We start from the raw sequence: 6,753 nt of genomic DNA on the forward strand, positions 1-6,753 counted from the left end.
GCCCCCCGGGCAGCGATCCATGCGCTCCTGCCGTGTGTTTTTGCCCGAAAATTTTTTTTAATTTCAAAATTTTATTTTGTTTCAAAAACCGAAGGCTTAAAAATTTTTGTACATTCGATTAATTTAAATGCCTTGATCTGAGCAACAGGGCTCTGATACCAGTGTTGGAGAACGACGATCAGATCAATCAGAATTGATACCCGGGCGCAGCGAAAGTCTTAAAAATTTTATATGGAACGATTCCATAATGGGTATCAAAACTTTACGATTAAATTGTGTGTGTAAAAATTAAATAACAATTATAAATTTTTACCTCCATTGCATCGAATCGAGATTATGGACACCAACAGATTGCTCTGCTCTTGTTGTATCTCCCAGGAACTGATTGGATGAACTGTTTCTTCAATCAGGTCCACGAACAGAGATTTAATCCCCTTCTCTGATAGATTGACACTTAGAAACATCTATACAGAAGTTTCTAACGAAGAGGGGGGGGAATTAACGAATTTGATCCGTTAAACCAGACCGATAATTCCAAAAATTCACCAGACTGGATTTTTTTCGAGCAGAGGGAGGGGGGCCGGCGGCCACTCTTAAGAAACAACTAGGGTTTTTCGAAAATTTGTGAACATGTTGTGTGTAATTTTCTGATGCAGCAATAACACTTTTTTATAAATGTAGGCCAGCTAACAGCTGTAGGGCCCATTAGGTCATAAGTTCAAGCCCGACAAGCAAAAAGTCCGCATGTTCAGAATTAATATTAAAATTCATCATGACACCGATTGATAAAACCGATTTCACCAATGTGCACTGAGAAACCATTTTTGCACCTTTTAAAGTCAAAGATAAATTTTTTTGAATCCCGAATTCAGTGATTTCCTAAAAATGCCCATCCCTATGTCATTTTAGGAAATCTTTCTCGCTCTCTACTCTTTAAAATAAGAAGTCCAACTTCTTTGTTCATTAAATTTTAAAACTCTTTTAAATTTTTACACAATAAAAAAAAAAACTAATCTCAACGGGGATTAAAAATCCATTACTCTGTGTTGACCCCTCAATTGGTTCAGGGAGGATACAGCCTAGCCGTGGGCTCACAAACTCCATTGTGACTCGGAACAACACATTTCCGACTTGCCCATCGAATCATGGTAACGAGCGCCCTAGCAAAACATCGCCCCATTTGAATATCCCTAGGTATCACTGATAGTGCCTGCAAGAACCAACTAGATTTTGGTTAGCGCTTACAGTACGGTCCCTTCATCCATATATCCCGATCGAATCAACAACCATTGGTAAATCGAGAGTCGTTCGAGATTTGATAACTATGTCAATACATCTTGAAAGATCAAATAGTGACATCGCATGTGCTACTAAGAAACCATTTCTTAAAACACATCATGTACTCTGGCCAGAGATTCGTCACACTAATATCTCCTCAGATCGCATAGGATATCCACACTCGCCAGTATGCCGTGAATCCTTGACAACAAAGCATCGACTCCTATATGTGTTGTAACTGTACCCAATCCCGACACCTGATGACCCCAATAGAGTCGGTAAACGAGTCAAAGCACAGTACTAGCATATAGAGTCTCAATGATGTTTCAAGTAGTAAGGACTAATGGTGTACAACCAAAACCGCGGACTTTATCCACTCGATAAGTGATAACCACTTGGAAAGTCCGGATAGGGTAGTTCGATCATTCATCGTATGAATATCCATTTGCATGCTTTGAAACCAACTCTATGTTCCTTACCAATGAAACGTGGTACTCGGCATCGCAAATGCTAGTCTCAATCTCGAGCGATCCTTATCCTTATTATCGGACGGCTCAATCGACTAGGAAACAGTTTAGAATATGCAGTGACTATAAGATGTGTTTCATGATAGTCATCCCCATGTGCTACCACATCTTACATACACTATAGTATATTCAAGGTCTTTATCAAAACAACAATAGTATATCACAATATAACAATATGAAGAAAGATAAAGTCATTACCATTAATAAAAGTGTAAATTATATTAAACAAAAGATTGTGAACCGACCCTAAACCTCTATGCTTTATTTAATTTAAAGGAAATTACGGATTTATAAAAATTTTGCCATGACTTGTTTTGCAAAGCAAAACAAGCCATCTTAACCCAGTCAGCAATTCAAGTAAGGAAAAGAAACTGACGTAAAACTTAAGTGCGTTAAACATAAACATGAAATCCTAGTAACCACCTCCCGGTTACAGCATAATGTAAACTAAGGAATTTAAAAGAGTGCGTTAAACATAAACATGCATAGGTGGATTGGCATACTACAAATCATCAACTGTAGCACAGGGAATACACATCCTGGCTAAAAAAAAAAAAACGGTAAGTACTTCAAATAACTCTTCATTATTACATAACAGAGTAAATATGCGGAAAACTTAAACATGCAATAGCGACGGTCATTGGGCTTCGCATCCTACCAGGGGCCTTAACCCAGTGGATCCTGCCCCTCCATCGCCTCAACATAAAACTCATCACCTGCAATCAAACAAGCGTAGTGAGTCTAAAGACTCAACAAGGCCCAAAATTAAACAGTTGAATATCAAGGTTTAAAAATAGATGATGCCTTTTACTCAAACTATGATACTTAGTATACTTCTTTTTTGAACTTTAACTGTAAATATGCATGGAAAATAGAGTGTATAGGAAACATGCATTTGATGATCTCACGGCGATAGAAGACCTTTCAACTTTCCTGACATAAACCTCATGCTTTAACTTAACACCTCATATTACTTTTCCTTTAACCTCATGCATGACTGACTGACAGTCAACGTAAGACGAGTCAAACTGAAACCTTTAAACTCTTAACTTTTAAAAACTTCTCTTTATCTTTTTCCTCTTAGAGAATTAGTTCCTTGATTTGTGACCCTCTGTTTCGATCATGATCATGGCTGCAGTGCACTATGCCGGCAAGACGACGAGATTTCTCCCGACGAACTTAACCCCTCTGTGGCAAGGAGACCGAGATTGCTCCCGATCCCACATTGCCCCTCTATGACAAGGAGACCGAGATTGCTCCCGATCCCACATTGCCTCTGTGGGTAGGGTAGACAAGATGTCTCTTGCTCCCTACCTAAACCTCTGTAACCTCTTGGTGAGTAGACCGAGGCATCCCCCGGCCTAACAACACCCCTCTTTGTCACAAACAAATCACTTCATTCAAAAACATTTACTTATTTTTCCTTTTCATTCATTAAGACTCGACTCACACCTTTTTAATCATGCATACATGAAAAGACCTCCTTTCACTTTATTTTTCTCAAGAACATGCCATATGCACACGAACATGCAACCTTTAAGATATGAGACTCAACTCAATTATGCTTTGGCATGCAAGACTCAAAGAGACTTTCTTTAAATTTTTCTTTGGCATCAAGAATAAGACTCACACACACGAATGTGCAACTTCAAGAATGAGACTCGACTCCATTGCATGTGAGAACGATGAGCGAGTGGCTGCCCCTAACCCTCAAGACTTTACTCTTTTGCCAAAGTCCTAACTTTTCAACTTAGACCGAGCAAGAAAACTGAAAAACCCTTTTTCTCACTCATGCCTTAACCAAAACCCGTCCTGCTTGAACCGACACATTCCTAACTCTTAAAATTTACCATATGACCAGGTTTCAATTTCCTTTGACCTCTTATACAAAATTCCAAACAACCCATCCCGGACAGCCCACTTTTGACTATAAATTTCTGCACCGACACTTAAACTTCAAAAATTCATAACTTATTGAATACTTATCCGAATTAAGCCCATTTTATACCGACACGACCGCAACGTCATGAACTAAACTTAGGACAAAACAGAATCGACACAGACCTCGACCAGGAAACTGCCCTGCCCCGAATTCAGACTGCCCTGTCCAAACTAGACACCTCAAATGCCCTACTAGTTTGTGAAACCTTCAGCAATCATGCACCCTTGCTTCTAAGACCACTCCAATCCATCAAACACACTTAAAACCATCTCTTAGGACTTACATCAAACACTTGGGCAGCCCACTTCTTCACTTCGACATCACATATCAAAATTTACATGATTTTGCACCAAAAAGTGGCAACCTCAAGAGCAAACAATCAAGACCCAATGCAATACATCAAAATGCTTCAAACACACTTCATTTCCATCCCTTACACATGTAAATTTTCGAAAATAGGGCACACCAATTTCTGGAAATTCGAAATTTACTTCATGCATGCAAAATGACTTAAGCTTTCCAACACAACTCACCATTTATCAACTTAAAACTCAATCTAATGCATAAATTCGAAAATCCCACATAAAATCTAAAATTCTAGAAATGTATCAAGTCATACATGCTAAAAATCATAGTCATTTCGAAATTTAAAAAGAAGCTAGGAGCAAATACATAATAGCTTGATTGAAAGCCCAAGAAAAGTCTACACTTGCCTTCCAATCTTTTACCAAGAGAATTCGAAAATAAAAGGGAGAAGAGGGCTGGACACAATCTAAACTCCAAGCTAAGCTCCTTGTGAAGCTTCTCCGGTGGTGTAGGCGGCGGTGGGAGGCGGCGCCGGCGGCTAGAGGTGGAAGAGAGGGGTTGGCCGAGAGGGAGCTCCAAGAAGAGAGGAAGGGGGCGGCTCTAGAGTTTAGGAGGGGATAGGGTTTTAATTTTTGTGTTATAAAATGTTTGAGTGAGAAATAATGAGAGTGAAAATGTGTGTGTAGTGTTTTAAAGTTGCTTTTGTACTATTAAAAGTACTACTTGTACTATTACAACTTTTTACCTCCAACTTTTTCACCTTTAAAAACTCCTAAGTTTAAAATTTTCAACTCTCAACATTTTTAATTAAAATTACACTAGCCCGGATTTAATAAAACCCTATTTTATGAAAAGTCTAGGAATAAATCCAAGAAAATAATAAATTTGCTTTTCGACCCCTTAAAAGTTTAAAATTTACATTTTTGGCCAAAATCCCCTTTTTCTTCTAACTTAAAATCTTAAAAAAAAAACGAAAGTCTTGATAATATACCACCGAAGCCCACCATCGTCGCCTGCCGGGACAGAAACTCACTAAACTAACAATTCAAGGCATTTTATTCAAATAAATCAAGCAATGATATCTTTAACTAAAACTTAAACAATTAACTTCAAGAAATTAAAAACATACATACTGAAAATAAATTTTAGGCATGAATATTTAAATCATGGAAATTCCAGGCACTACATAAACACTAACTTAGAAATTAAAATCAACAATTTAAATATTTTGATGTCGGAACAATAATTAAGATTTTTAAATAATAAGCAGAGCGATTAAAATAATTTAAACAAACTAGACAAACGATTAAAAGTTATTTAAATAAACGCACTAACGGCATAAAAACCTTTAAAATGATTTAGACAGATAACGACTTAAAAATAATTAAGCTAAATATTTAAAATCATTTAAATGAATAAACTAAGCAATTAAAATAATTTAAATAAGAAAGCTTAAACCTTTACAATACTTAAAACAAGTAAGCTGCACGATAAAAATCATTTGAATAAAGAAACTGAAACAATAAAAACATAACTCACATAAATAATTTAAATCAATTAAAATTAAAGATAATGATCTTAATATTTATTAAATTAATGAATGCGATTTAGTAGATTGGATTACAGGTACTACAGATTGTTTATACAAAGAGTCATCAAAGCCCTTAGCCACAAGTTGGCTCACCGGGCACCCACTCTTTCATTCTGGCTCGTGAACCCTTACCATAAAATTTCCACTCGTCCGCCATCTCCAGTTTGGACCTCACAATCTTCTGGAAACAGTCAACTGTGGCTCTGTGCTTGTTTAGCATATCGATACCGATTATGCAATCAAAATCAAATAAACCAAGAACAATACAATCCAGCTCAATCTCATGACCCTCGTTCTATAGCATACAATTTCTGACAGACTTCACTGATACTATAACTTTTTCCCAACGGCGAAGATATAGATACTAAAGTAGCTAAAAGGTCAACAGGAAATTCATGTAATGCAACAAATTGCTCAGATATAAATGTGTGTGAGGCACCTGTATCGACTAACACATAAGCAGGATAACCATAAATAGAGCAGTTACCTGCAATCACATCATCAGGCGCCTCTTGTGCTTGCTCTTCAGTCAAAGCAAACACTCGTGCTGGTTGTCTTAGAGGTTGATTCACTGACTGGCCTCCTCCTCCTCTACCTTGTGCTGCTGGTTGTGGTTGAAATGAATGCACAGAAGATCCTGATTGGGCCACTGGTCTCGATGATCCAATAACATGTGCACCTCCAGAACCACTTTGTGGGCAGACTCGTGCAAAATGACCTGTCTGATTACAAATATGACAAGTACCAAAAACTCCTCGGCATTGTTCATTGGTATGGCGACCCCACATTTGGTGCAATAAACATCAAACCTTTGTCAAGTTCTAGACTGTCGAGATCCACTCGAACTAGAATAACTAATACCTCCAGATCTCTTGAACCGTTTGCTCTAACCCTTGAAGAAAATCTTCCTACCACTGCTACTACCTCCAGCATCAAATCGAGGTGGCAGTGGAATCTGTGGCTGCTCTTGTGATTGTCTCATTGGCTGGGGTACAAACTGTGCTCCTCGTTGCCTCAGTATCCCTGCTTCAGCTCCCTTTGCACGATTCAAAGCATCGGCAAAGTTAATCGGTCTTCCCGAATTTACAAGAGTGAACACATCTGGATTC

Source organism: Henckelia pumila, chromosome 2 (assembly GCF_033568475.1).
Source record: "Henckelia pumila isolate YLH828 chromosome 2, ASM3356847v2, whole genome shotgun sequence".
Lineage (NCBI taxonomy): Eukaryota > Viridiplantae > Streptophyta > Magnoliopsida > Lamiales > Gesneriaceae > Henckelia > Henckelia pumila.